A 14,608-nucleotide genomic window follows, 5' to 3' on the forward strand; every position below is an offset into this window, starting at 1 on the left:
TGGTCAAAGTTAGCCTCGAAAAATGCATTAGACCCTGTATGCTTTGTGTAAGTTGCATGTCATATATTATTACTCTAACATTTGTGTAAGTTGCATGTCATATATTATTACTCTAACATTTGGTCAAAGTAGTATAGTGGAAGTGGATCCTCTGACGTAGATATCCCTGCCTTACCCTCCCTTTCGGTCACTTACTGGCGGACCCCATGCTTGCTAGGCCCCGCATATCAGTTACTCAATGGGTTTGGCCACGTTAAGGGATCCTCATCCGTAGTATACTCCCTCTGTTTTTATTTACTCCGCATAAAACGAAGGGAGTGGTGGTATAATAAATGACGCGGGCGGGGGAGGGGGAGGGACGTCGGTTTGCTCTCAACTACGGTCCCACAAGTGAGTGAAAACGCAAGACGAAGCGCGTTCCATTCGATGAGCGACGTGGAGGGTCCAGCGTGCCGGGCTGCAACGTGAACGCGACAAGAGCGATGTACAGTCAAAACCGATTGACCGGTCGTCACCGGAACCACTATTCACACCAGAACCTTCGCTGCTCGGCCTACGCCGGCCACTGCCCTAAAACCACACCAAATCTCCAGCCCATTCCCCCACCTTTCGATCCCCTAGCCCGCATCAAGCGTCCCCTAGTTCGCTGGAAAGCCATGGTGCGCCGCAAGATCCCTTACTACAAGATGTTGACGCTGGAGCGCCGCGTAGAAATCGCGGCGGCTGTCAGCACCACAGACCTCCGTTCCCAAGCTCGCTTTGCGGCGGGCCAATCCCCGAGTTCTCTGGAGCCAAGCTACGAGGAGGAGGAAGCCGATCCAATGTTCATGGCGGAGGTCGCGGCGCAGAAGGCCCCCGATGGGTATGAGACGATGGACGTCGACTTCGTGCCGGCGTCCGAGTCCCCCATGGTGCAGGCGGACCAGCGGTTCAACATGGCAATACTAAAGGAGGACTGGGAGGCAGAGGCTCAACTCGACGCGGAGCGGGCGCATGCCGCTGCCATCGAGGCTCTCCTGCAGGCCGAACCGGATGTCGTGCATGTGAACCGGGCGGCGGAGGCTCAACTTGAGGAGGAGCGCGCGGATGCCGCTGCCATCGAGGCCCTCCTGCAGGCGGAACCGGACATCCTGGACTTGAACCGGGCGGCAAAGGCTCGACTCGACGCAGAGCGCTCGGATGCCGCTCTCAACGACGCCCTCCTGCAGGCGGAACCGGACGTCCTAGACTTGAACCGGGCGGCGGAGGCTCGACTCGACGCGGAGCGCGCGGATGCCGCTGCCATCGAGGCCCTCCTGCAGGCGGAACCGGATGTCCTCGACTTGAACCGGGCTGTGCTCTCGTCCGTGCAGAGCGCCCGCACGCTCCGCTTGAATGAGTAGCTGGAGGCCGTGGACAACCACGGTGCGGATACACACGTCGGCAGCGACGGCTGGTTCGCGCCGGCAGCCAAAGACGACGAGGCCGTCTCTTTCCGCGAGCAGTGATAGTTTTTCTTTATGTTGTTGTTTTTATGGATCTTTTGCTGTGTAAAACATATATTTGTTATGCAAGTCGCCTGACTTGGGTCCGTCTATCATTTCAGGCGGTTGGATGAATATCCTACGTCTCCTAACCCTTCTTTCCTTCTTCCTCACCTCTTCTTCTTCCCCATCAGACCACCGCACGGGCCGTACGGATACTCCCCAACATGCGGTTGGATAAACATACTCTATAAACGAAAATTATGTGTCAGCGATAGGATGGCTGAGTTTGGTTTGTTCACATGCGACAGCACGTGGCAGTGAGGGTGCGTTCCCTTGGTTGGGTTTGCGGCGTGCATGAGCGATTGTGTGAGGGTGCGGTGCGACCGCGGCGTGCAGGAGCGACCGTGTGAGGGTGCGGTGCGACCGCGACAACCATGCGCAAGTGTACCTCCTTCTCATTTTGAAAACTTTAGGCAAGCTTGGCAAAAATGTGTGGCGAAGTTTGGCAATGCAAGGCCTAGACCCAAACAGGATAAGTACGTACGTACTAGGAGTACTAGCCTCTTCCTATAATCTATCCCTAATAATAAAACACGGATTGACTCCGTGGATTCACCGTCACAATACTAGTCTCTCCCTATAATCTATCCCTAATAATAAAGCACAGATTGACTCCGTGGATTCACCGTCACAATACGTTTCTTATCGTGAATTTACGCCATGGATTCACCGTCACAATACGTTTCTTACCGTGAATTTACGCTTTAAGTTTTTTTTACCTACATCCGAGGTGGTACTATTCTCTGACCTTTTTGCTTTTTTGGGTGATGTATGTCCGTCCGACAATTGATCCAGTCTATGCTTTGTAGGGCTGGATCCTATTTGGCGCACTCAGTGCCGCATACAGCGTTAATCGTACAGGACGCACATCTCCCCATGCGGGCCAGCCCACATTCCTTTTTTTTCTAAACTGATGCAAAAAATCAAGTGCGAGGACGAGGATTCGAACCCGCGATCTAGCGGTTAAGTGTGCCACGCCATAACCACCACGCCACGCACCATTGTGCGGTCAATTTCATTTTCTTACCTCTTTTCTTCTGTCTTTTTATTCTTTTTCTAAAAAAGTTACTGGATTTCATGAACAATTTTTCAACTTTAACGAACATTTCCAAAATTGGGGATCGAGGCCACCACCTTCTTCCTCTCTTCCTTCACCATGAGCAAGAGCAAAAAAGCAGGGAGCCGATGCCGCCATAGCACCACGGACGTTGTCGCATCGCCGCCGCCTTCCAGGTCACTGGTCGCCGTCGCCCGTCCCGAGCCGTTCCTCGCCGGCGGGGCGCAGCAGTCGGCGCCCGTCCTCCTCTGTGACCGACGCCGACCATGCTGCCATGGACCGTCTCAGGTCGTCCCTCGCCGGCGGGGCGCCCGTCTGATTATTTCGTGTTTTCAAGGTTTTCCATCGCCGGCGCGGCGCCCGTCTGATTATTTTGTGTTCCCAAGGTTGCATATGTCCCGTGCTCAGGATTCCTTCAACAATTAGAGATTTTTTTCCTCCTTTGGCTTTGATCAATTTCATCCTTTTCATTCCTTTTTTGGCTTTCCTTTCTTTATTATTCTGTCAGATTTGAACGGTCCCATGAGAGCTTGCCTTCCTTAATTAGAGATTTGGGTTTCCTTCCTTTGTTCTTCTCTCAGATTTGAATGGTCCCCCATGAGTGCTGCTTAGTTCTCACACCCTTCGCTCATTAATTCATGTGACAGCTGCTTGACAACAAGAAAACTTAAAAGTGTATATAAATTGGGAGGATTTAATGTAAGGAGGCGAGGTGGGACTATATTATGCATAATAGTAATTTTTTGTCTCTCCTTATGTGGGTCGGCTTCATTGAGCCCAGCGCAGGCTGCCTCCGCCTTGCCTTACGTGGATAAGTGGGCCGGCTTGGAAATATAACATCGGCCCAAAAGCTCATCGCTCGAAGGGAGTAGTTTAACCTACGAAGGAGACGAGACCTCCTCTCCGGTGCCTTATGCGCCCGTCCGCTTAGCGGGCGCTCGCACGCAGCCTGACATGGGTCGGCCCAGGTAGCACGCTCTCTTCCTTTCTTCGCTTCGATCGCTCGCTCATGTTTCCTTTGTTCGTTGTTTTTTTTGGTGTTCATCCTTTCGTTCACAAAACTGAAAACACATGAATCTGAAATTTACGAATCTGAAAAACAGTTCATGAATTTCCGAAAGTTCATCAATTTTGAACACACAAAAAATGAAAAAGTTCATCGGATTTGAAAAAAGTTCATCAGATTTGAAAAAAGAAGTTCATCGGATTTGGAAAAAAGTTGAATCGAGAGCCTACGAGGGAGGCCTTGAAGTAAAGTAGTGGCTACCGTTGAGAGGGGGACTGGGAGTGCTGCTCATGGTGGTAGTTCCCCGCTGGATAGGGAGAAGGAATCGAGAGTGTGGGAAGAGCAATGGGGGAGAGACGAGGATGAGGGACGCTAAGAAGATATCGCAGGGACAGACATCGGTTCATCTAGGGTCAGACGACACTCGTCGGCCCCATGAGAGGGCTCGTGGAATCGTTGTAGATAGATGCAATGGGCACCCGAGCGGGCTGGACACGGGAGTGAATGAACTAGACATATGCTGGTCGGTGATTGGATTGCTAAAATCTTAAACGTTTAACCGCGGTACTAATTTAAGTGGTATGCGGTCAATAAACGTTTCGTTCGTGGGCTGACGCACGGGCTCTCCTCCCCCCGCGCAGCGCCCCCGAGCTCCAGATCGGGAGGGGAGCTCCCGATCCAGAGCCCCTAACCGCCGCGCTGCCTTCGCGCTCGGCCTCGCCACCGGCCGCCGCGCCGCCGTCGACCATAGCCGGACCTCCACGTCTCGCGCCCCCTCTTATGGTTGGCCCTCTTCTCCGTTTCCTTCCCCTCTGTTTCTCTCCCTCACACAAGGATTGCCTGTCCCCTTCTTCTACAGGATCAGCCATGGCCACCGGCCGCCGCGCCGCCCACCACGACGAGCTGCTCAGCACTCTCCTCGCCGCCGCGGGCAACGGCCGGGAGGAGGAGGAGGACGCGCGGGAGGCGCGGCAGCATCAGAATCAACGCGTCGAATCCGGCCTCGGCTTACGGCGACACGGACGTGGATGCTCTGGTTGCGACCGCCGTGCTCTATGCCCCGACCCTGCTCGCCGAGTCCGTCCGACCTGCTGATCTCGCCGGCCAGCGACGGGAGGAGGGTGGCAAGCTGAGCCGGAGGAGAGCGAGGCGTCCACGTTACTTTAAGTGCAAAGCAGAGAAACACACACACACTCAGGCACGAGCACAAGCTCTCCTCGCCTATGGGTACGGCGCCGCCGCCGCCATGCGCGGCCGCGCGGAGCGGAGGCCGTGATGGCAAGGCAGCCCTTTGGAGTCGCTCCTCCCTGACCAGGCCCAACCCCGCTCCACCAGCTCGACCTCCTATTTCCTTCCCAATGCCGGGCACTGCCCGCTCTCCTCTCTGATTTCCGGCATGGAAAACCCTCTTCTCCGACTTTCGGCCTCTCCCCAACCTCTGGCCGGTGCTGCGGGACATATACAACATCTGCCCTCCATGCCATTGCAACTTCCAGCCTCGACGTCCATCGCCTTCTCTAGATCCAGCGGCCATCTGCACGGCTGCACGCCAACTGTTCGGTCAATTGACCCAACAGACACGAGGTATTTTTCTTTTTTTTCGTTCCTTTGGTGTTCCATCCAGCACTAATGTGAAGGTCTTCGTTCAGATGCTACTCATGTTCTGTACATTCTAATTGATTATATTAGCCTAGAGAATGGAGAGAAAGAGGAGAAGTTGTCTTCAGCACCATACTGAACTATTGAAGCAACAGGAAGATGAGTGTATCATGCAAGAGGAGATCCTGGCCGCCGTCCTGTGCCTCGGCGACCAGTATGACCATGTCCTCGCGTGCCTCCTGCTGGTTGATCCGGTGCCAGCAACTGTCATCTTCCCAAAATTTAACTGGACATTTGAATGTTCTTAATTTTTTTTCTTCTGAAATGAACATAGCTGTGAGTTTTTTTTATGGTGAAATCAAGTTCTGACGGAATTTACAATATACTTTGTATTGTTGTTTTTTAGGTCTTACACACCTCATGTACCCAGGGCCATCCACACCCATTTTGACCGTTCATTAGATGTTTATCGGTTAGCAGGGGAGGCCATGAACAATCTTTAAAAAAACCCAGGTTTGTAGCGTTAAACACATGCTCCGGAAATGCTATACATGTTCTCTTATTTGTTCTTTTGGTAATCTACTTCACCACTGACTCAATTGTTGGTTCAACCAGTCTTTGTTGATTGAGTTCTTGATATTAGCGAATATTTTTCTGACCGGCAGGTGCAAGTGCTGAGTTACAACGCGACATCGACGACACAAAAGCCAGTATGTTTGAGCTAAGGGAACGAGCTAGGGACAGTACCACCCGGCTGCCCCAGCACTTAAGCTGACTGTCCAATTCCACTTTCATCCATGGAGGCTGCGGTTTAATTCTCAGGTTTGGCAACCTTTTCTCTCTACGGCTGAGTGTTGTAGTCCTGTCAAATGAAGCAGTGTTGTTTTTGCAATATAGAACAGATATATAAGGTGCTTCCAATTTCTTAATCCCAGAATTGACGAGACCTTATTTAGTTTGGACTCATAATAATGTGTCAATTAGAAATAGAGCATTGTCATTATCACGACGGATGGATGTATATCATATGTTCTCTTGTGTTGTATTTTGGTGAGAAAAAAGGAGAAATATGAGAGGAACAGAGAGAGCAGAGAGAGAGGCTCACATCACTGAACCCTTTTGGATTCTAATGCAAGGTTGGATAATATGAAGTTTTTTGGCTTATCGTTGCGCCTCATGTTTCCGACCTCGCGTGGCTGTACACTTCTCGTACTCGACTGTTCGCTGGAACTTTGTCTGACCTGAGGTACATACTGCAGTGTCATCAATTTGCATCTGTCATCAAAGACTACTTTTGTCTATCATTTAAATTGCCACGAGGATTTGAAATTCATTCTTCTTACTTTTTCAGATAATATAGTATATACTAATTTTGTTCAAGTATATACTACTTTTTATCACTTTTACTTTTTCTTACCGGATGCATGCATGCTTCTCCTCACAGGTTTCCCTTGGTTCAGTACTTAATTTTTTTGGTGTATACTTTCTCCTCGGCAGTGAAGTATATGTACGACAAGACAGAAAGAAACATATACTGTTGATCGATACTGAAACACACCATACAGAAAGGCCCTCTCTTCTATACCCCTTTGCGAAAAATAGTATACTATCATTTGAAAAGAAAACACACCATACACTCCTTTGTGACAATGAGTATACACTGATCGTTATTGCCAGTATCATAGGTATATACTCTGAGAATAGTTGTATATATCCCATTTGAAAAAATAGTATGTATATACTCCTTGCAAACTACTCCATATCGTTTAATTGTTTTTACATAAGACTATCCGTCGAGATACAATAACTAATTAGTATTTTAATAACTTGAATTGCATGGCTTGATCGCTCTGCTTGGGTCTTCTCTTATGTATGAGTGCACCATGTGCGGGTTAATTTTTTTGGGTCTTCTAACTCTCTGGGATAATTTGCATCTCTATTTGTGCTAATTGGCAAGGTGCATGAATAATGATTTATCTAAGGTTTTTTGCTTAACGGAAAGGCCTTTTCAGTTAAAAAACCCTACTGATTTGATCAACAGAATATGCCTCTATTTTTAAATAGCAGTAGTTCCTCTCAACTTCTACTTATTTAATTGACTATTTTGGTGTCAAGATCCAATAGCCTTGCTGTTAGTTAATGCTATTTATATTTTCTTCCAACAAAGTGTTTACGGCCAAAAAACTCGTCATTTCCAGCAAAAACAATGGCTCGCTCCCGCCAGGCCGCAGCAAAAGTTTTGGCCGGTCCCATAAAAAATAGTTCCAGCAAAAAAGATTGTTGTCCCGGTCATAGGTATTGTATGATTCCACTCTACTCCTCTGTAGTTATTTGGCTGAAGATGTGCATTAGTGGTTGGCTGTGATAATACATATAGTAAGATTGCATGTTATGCTTAGCAGAGCTTAGCGGAAATTTGCTAGAGGAGTTGCAACAGCCTTGATCAAATATTATTTTCATTATTCCTTCTTGGTTTTAGATAATCTTCATCGAAATTTGCTAGAGAAGTTGCAACAGCTTTGGTCAAATATTATTTTTATTATTCCTTGTTGGGTTTAGACAATAAAGTAGAGAATCGAAATCCTTCTACTATATGTGTACCTGTAATAGAGCAACGCTTGTTGCAGCTAGCTGCAGGAAGGACCAACTTGACTTGATGGGGATACAATCACCAAGAAAGATTCATACCTGAACTTACCTTTATGCATTGCACGAACTACCAAGATATTGTATCTTCCTGTATGATCCATAACTCATAGACACATGAGTAGCGATGGGATACTATTTGGTATGAACAACATCATCGTGTTGCAATTCTAACATGTATTCATTGAACTTATTTATCCACATAATAGTGATGCATCTTACGTATCTGTCTATTGTATCTGAATCTAAATTATAATTAACTCCTTAATTTGCCTTCAACAGGATTGATATTTAAATTAACCATTTTTTATAATGACAATGAACATGTCATTTCTAAGCACTGGCATGCACTTTTTATTTCATGTCGATAACACGGTGATGCTTCGCGAAATGTTTGAACAGGGTAGATAGCCATTCAACTAGGGGGAGCTGATTTTTCCCCGTTGCAATGCACGGGCACTTTTGCTAGAAGTAGAGGCATTTATTAACTGAAGCAAAGTCGCTCTGTCTTTATCATGTCAATAGGCAATTGTGCCTACAAATTAGACAATAGGGGGGATTTAGCAAGTCACCGGCTCTGAAAGCATAAAAAATAATTCAGTATATAGGCGACTACTCGATTTTGAAGAGGTACTTCTTCAAAAAAGATAGTACGTGAGCCTTTTCTAAGCTGTAGGATATCATAGTCTGCTCTGCTAGCTGTAAATTGTAAGATAGGTGGCTGCATGTCTCATATTCCCGCTATTTACATGCTCGACACTGAGATAACCATCTCATCGGCTTCTGGTAAGCTCCCTCTCGACATGCTTGCATACCGGACAGTTTTGGTGCATTTGTAGTAGCTCGTATCAATGGTTTCAGCTCTGCTAAACAATGGGTTCAATTATTTCATTAGTCTTAGCTACTGTGATTTGATAAGGAATATACTAACAAATTTTGTTTGGTTCACTTGAACTCCGCCCCTTAAAGAGGTACTATATCTTATCAAGCCTGCGAGACACTGAGCACTCCTCCCTATCCGACCACAATTCTTCCAACCCAGTACAGTAGCTCAAGGCGTCATCAATGGTCTAGCAGCGACCCGTAGCAACGCACGGGCACATTTACTAGTGTTAAAAAAGAAAGACGGGGTTTTCCTTCGCGGGATTTAATCGATACAAATCCTTGTTTCACGTGTCAGTTAATGCGTATTTTTTTTTCTCTAAAGACCAAAGAGCTAACCATCTCACTCCTCATCGCTTGATTAATGCAGCGCCATGCAAATCAACCTTCTCATTTTCGCATGCATGCAGGGGATATTAATGTCCTTGGTTGCTAATCCCATCAATTTTGCCTTGGTTAGTGTTAGTGGCGCTTTGCAATTTGTAATTTTGATATACTGGCCTTGTGTACAAAAAAATGGAGGTAGTAACTATATTTGACTTCCTTCCCCATTGCGGTGACGTCGACGATATCTTTTTTTTTGTGGTTTGGCGAAGTGCGTTCGACGGAGAACACCATTGAGGGAGACCACGGTAAGTCGTTCGCAAGTGTTGCCTGCAAGCCGAGACAACTGCCTTATTTGCATCCACGAAGCCCTTTACTAGTACTACTAGGAGTACTAGTGCGATGAGATGGTTTCTCGAAGAAGACGATGGAGAAGTGGAGTTAGCGAAGAGTGAAATGATGGTTGCTTCGTCTGTGCTTTTGTGATTTGACGTCTCACTGCTTTGTGATTTGTGATAGAAGGGACAGGGGAGTAGACTCTGTGCTCTATACTGTACTACATGTGTCCAATCATGGGAGAAAGAGGAGAGATGTTGCATTTTTCTATTCCTTCAATCAATCAGGGAGTTTCGGTTCCATCTTTTTGGCTTTGGCAACATCGTCCACAATGGTTCCCATGATGCCAAAAGCTATTTCCACATTTGGCTACACATTGTGGATGTCCTTAACCGTACCACTTGGTTTTGCTCCTGTGTGCTATCTATACAAATCTCAATTATATTGATCTAAAAAATTATAGAATTAAGATTAGTAAAAAGGAGGTGATTTTGCCGCGTGGATGGCGGGGGAGGTTTCTTATTTGAGCAATGCTACATCCACGTAATGGTTTACGTAAAGTTACGAACTGATGTGATGTGAGACTATTTGATTGGATTAAAGGAGAGGATTAGGCCCACCCCACCTGAAAATCAGGGGGGCATATATAGATTAGATGAAAAGTATATGTAGCAGCTACGTAGCCCTTTTTACTTCGGAGGACGTTGTCCTGACGGTTTGCTAACATGCGGTCCCACGTGTCAGTGCTTTACCAAGCCGATCTGCGTCCCACATGAGGCAGAACAACAACAGAAGTAACACGTGGTTAAGTTGAAGAAGATGAGGGAGAAGCGGATTCAGCAACAAGTGAAATGATGGTTGCTTTGTTCCTCCAACTTAACTGCGGGAAAGGTGCAGCTTTGTGATTTGACGCCTCATTGCTCATTACTACGCCGGCGCCATGACTGGGGTGCTTCACCCCGGCTGCTCTGCACTGTATTCCGGTATGGCACGTGGACCCGGTAGCTTGATGTCCCACATGTCGGCGAAAGGGACTAGAAGATTTATGAAAGCGAGCGCTCCACTCTTATGACGGAGGAGTATACGACACGACGGCCCAGTGAACTGTCACTTGTAATGTATAGTACTATAGTTTTGCTGTTTCACACGATCCATCGATACAAACCCGATTAAACAGGAAAGGGAGGGATTTTCCCCGCGCGATAGATGATACTGGCCATACATTTCAAAAGCAATTTTAATGTATGCAAACTGAATAATTATAAGTAACAATATGATATCTAGTAAAACTAAAAACACATATGATTTATTGTGTTAGAGTGTAGTAGTAGTGCTGTATTGCATAGTTGTTAGATGTAACATGTGAGAATGTGTAGAGATGTAGTTTTGGAGGGCCTACAAAGAGAAAAACGTAATATGGTCACTGAACTTCAGAATAAGCTGATTACGGTCACTATATACGTTTTGCGGTGATTATACGGTCACTTTGCTCACAGTTCAGCATCGGATTGCACTCTGTTGACCGGCCAAATAGTCTGCGTGGCGCCATGTTGACTAGTTAAATTGACCACGTTCCTTGTGGGTCCCACCTGTCAGTTCGCATATAAACACAAATTTACGCAGGCGCGACAAGGCTCCAACCCGTGCGCGGGAATCACCTGGTTGTGTATGTGTCTATCAGGGCCTGATGTGTGCACATGCACATGTAGGTTGAGCACTTGAGCGTGAGAGTGTGTGTTGGTCGTGTGGTGTACTGGTGTGTGCATGCATGCGTGCGTGTGTGCGTGTGAGTGTTGCGTGCGTGTGTGGGTGCATGTGTTTGTGTAAGTGTTGCGTGGATGCAGTCCGTGTGCATGTGTGCGTGTGTGTATAATCACCACACCAGCTCATGTGTGTTAAAACAGACGGCTCAGCATACCAATACGAGGCCACCTTGTCCGTTGTGCCCGCGGTCATGACTTCGAACCACCGTCCAAATATATTTTTGTCGTTTGTTTTCATTCTTACTAGCAAGATGCCCGTGCGTTGCACGTAACATCAAGATGCATTTGTATGACTTGTTTATCTTGTGAGAGAAAAGGATGAACGAAGAAAGGCCTTATTTGCAAATGTGAAGAGGTGTGTGGGTACCTTTTTGCAAAATTGCCATAGTTTCTTTCCTATCCGTCAGATATAAATCGGACGGCCTATATTGCAGGATGGCAGGCACACCATCATCATCAACTCTGTTTTTTTATAAGAGTGTATTTTATGTATTTTATAAGAGTGTAGATGTAGAGTAGATACAAGTCGACGGGTGGGCACGATGGTAGTGAGATAATGTGATGCAACACTAGAGGTGCCACGTGGAGCGTTTAACTGGTCAACTAGTCATGTCATGAGCAAATACAGAGTTGTACGGTGAGCCCGTGACTGTATAATAACCACTAAACGTAAATGGTGACCGTAATGAGTGGATTCTGAAGTCCAATGTACGTATCGTGCTTCCGCTTCAAATACAATGATCGTCATTGCATATATCGCGAGAGAAAGATGAAACATGCGTGAATTTTCTGAGGGCTTACTTTTAGAGGACCTGGAGATAGTTTTGTGTGCATACGTGAAAGGGGCATACAGGAGGGTATGCGATGGAGAGAGAGATGCTCTTCGTTTCTCTTTATTATGACTAACTTTGTATATAGTATAAAAATATACAAATTCACAGTGCGGAATAAATATCATTGTGGGCACCATGCAATGCAAATTAGCGTTCATACTCCTCCATATAACTTTGTAATGTTGTATATATGTAGAAACTCTAAAATAATTTTTTGGCCACACTTTATTCAAAAGAAATGTTGTATGCGAAATAAACGTGAAGAGAGGGCCTTTTAGATCAATGGGGTACGTGATGTAACATGTGTAAATGTGTAGTTGATGCATTTGGCGGGGCCTAGAGAGGTATGTGTGTGTATTACGTATTCGAGAGAGGCATGGATAGAGGGGCCGACGGGGGAGGGGCGTGGGAGAGATAGCACGAGAAATGAGAGTGGTCTAGAGAGAGAGATGAATATGACGTCACGACAAGAGATTTCATTCCCTTGAGTGTGTATATGCAAGGGGGGAGGGAATAGAGGCACCAGGAGAAATTTTATGTGTGTGTGGTGTTTGTGTTGGTATGTGTGGGTGTGAGAAGATAATGGGACGTGGGGGCAAAGGGTGTGTCACCGCGTGAGGTCCGGTGGGTCGAGGTGAGGCCCTTCGTTCGGTTCCGTCCTGCGCCACATTGGTCGGCCCGTGACGCATTTAGGAAGACCCATGGATGACTAGTCGTACAAGACAAAGATAACAGAATTGTGAAGGACTCTGTGTCCACTGACAAAGCCGGCTAGGATTTGTAACCCTAGGTTCTCGGACTAAGGTAACCCCTTTGTCTCTGATATTACTATTCATCCAACCTAACTTTAAGTGGCATCCTACAGAATGCTCTGCTAGAATCATACTCGTCGATTAGGAAGAGAGGTGTGAGACAATGCGTGAGAGACAGGCGTAAAGATAATGTGCGTACATGAGTCACGTAGGCAGGTCCATGTATATAGAAAGGGTCGATGAGGATTGTGCGTGTGAATGTTTGCGAGAGGAAGAGTTCTTGTGATAAAGGTTAGTGGAAACAGTTGTAAATGGTTACGAGAGGGAGGGAGGGTTATATCTAGATCATGTGTGCGAGAAAGACACCTCAGAAGAGAGTGTGTGAGCATGTGTGAGAGACCACCGATGGAGAGTGAAACTACACGTAAAAGACTGCTCTGCACATTGATTAAAGATATAAATTGTATCCAAATATTAGGATGGGATCATGATATTTGCAATTCGCGTAAGGAGCGGTCATTGATCCATCAGACATCTAGATTCTATCGAATTTGAGCATGTCTATGTTATTATTCGACACAATTGATCCACATAGTTAGTATTTTGAACTCCAGACAATGCATCGCTTTAGCAATCGAATATAAACGTGAGTATAGTTCATGTTGTGTGTGTAAAGCACATTATACATACGAAAGTTACACAATGGACATTATAAATAGCTACCTATGAACTAGCATACATTTGAATTCAACTTAAGGTGGTTTACGAAAATCAAATTCAACATGAAGTCCATTCAATTATTTGAATTTGATATCATGGCATTTGTAAACCATACCAAAATTATGGGGGCACCAATCTTTGCTCTGATTTTGTACATAATAGCATATGTAGTCGTGTACAAAATAGATTCAAATTTAGCTCCTCCATTCCAAAATAATCGTAGTTATAGGATTTTCAAGTGTCAAAATTTCAAAAAGAAGCGGATAATTTAATGAGGTTCTCAAACATACAAGGTCAAATATAACGTTGTCTATTTAGGTCAATCCTCATAGTTCAAGAGTACTCTAAACGTGAATGCTTGTGTTTCAAAATTTCGAACGAAGCGCTAAAAGAGCCTCTACTCGCCCGAAACCGCGTGAGACCAATGTTTGGTAGTACAAGGAAATTACTTTTCTAATAACTCCGACCCCTGAAACTTACCGGCCCGACGTCCAAAGGTCTAAACCGGGGTAGGTTTGTAGCTTCATCTAGACGCCACACAATCGCATCCGAAAAACATTCATACACAATGGCCGCCTAAGCACACATGCGCGCGGCCGAAATCGCTCCCTCCCACTATTTGGGACACCTGGGATTACCATCCTACCCCCGACCCGCAGTAGGTCCGAAATTTAAGAGGGGGGCAAAGTTTGTACTTTCCCCAAATTTCAAATAAGCGCGTTCCATCTTCTGTTCAAAAAAGCCAAAAACAAGCGCATCCCAGACCGAAACATGGTTCCCCCCACCCGTCCGATTCCCCATTCATACTCCGTGGGCGCCAAAACTACCTCTCCACCAGCCGCGAAACCCCGGCGTCCTCCGTCCGCCACCCCATCCCACCCATCAACCGCCGCCCTCCTCCATCACGCCGGAGCCGATACCCCGACGTCACCGTCCACTGCAACCTCAACCGCAACGCCCTCCACGACTAGTAGTTGAAGCCGAGGCCAAGCCGTCCGTACCCGAGCCAGTTCAACCACGCCGTCCTGCACCTCACCGTTGTCGCTCCAACTTCGCCACCCTACACCGCACCGGAGTTGTTCCTGCTACACCGTCCTTTGCCACCTCGGATCTACTTCCCCTCCGCCGACATACGGCCACGACAACACAGTCAACAATTTGGCC

The 14,608-nt window shown here is 46.6% G+C and overlaps 1 long non-coding RNA gene across 10 annotated transcripts; it reads left to right on the forward strand.

Annotated features, from left to right (window-relative positions):
* Nucleotides 1-4,178: 4,178 nt before the first annotated feature.
* LOC125510057 lies at nt 4,179-8,059 on the forward strand. Of its 10 annotated transcripts, XR_007284465.1 has the most exons (7): nt 4,179-4,372; nt 4,449-5,173; nt 5,279-5,701; nt 5,854-6,010; nt 6,325-6,434; nt 7,387-7,483; nt 7,816-8,059. It is a non-coding gene; the product is annotated as an uncharacterized LOC125510057 (long non-coding RNA). The 10 variants fall into 10 exon arrangements; XR_007284461.1 differs by having other exon boundaries at nt 7,387-8,059; XR_007284466.1 differs by lacking the exon at nt 7,387-7,483.
* The last annotated feature ends 6,549 nt before the right edge of the window (nt 8,060-14,608 follow it).

The sequence above is a fragment of the Triticum urartu genome, chromosome 5 (genome assembly GCF_003073215.2).
Source record: "Triticum urartu cultivar G1812 chromosome 5, Tu2.1, whole genome shotgun sequence".
Taxonomy (NCBI): domain Eukaryota; kingdom Viridiplantae; phylum Streptophyta; class Magnoliopsida; order Poales; family Poaceae; genus Triticum; species Triticum urartu.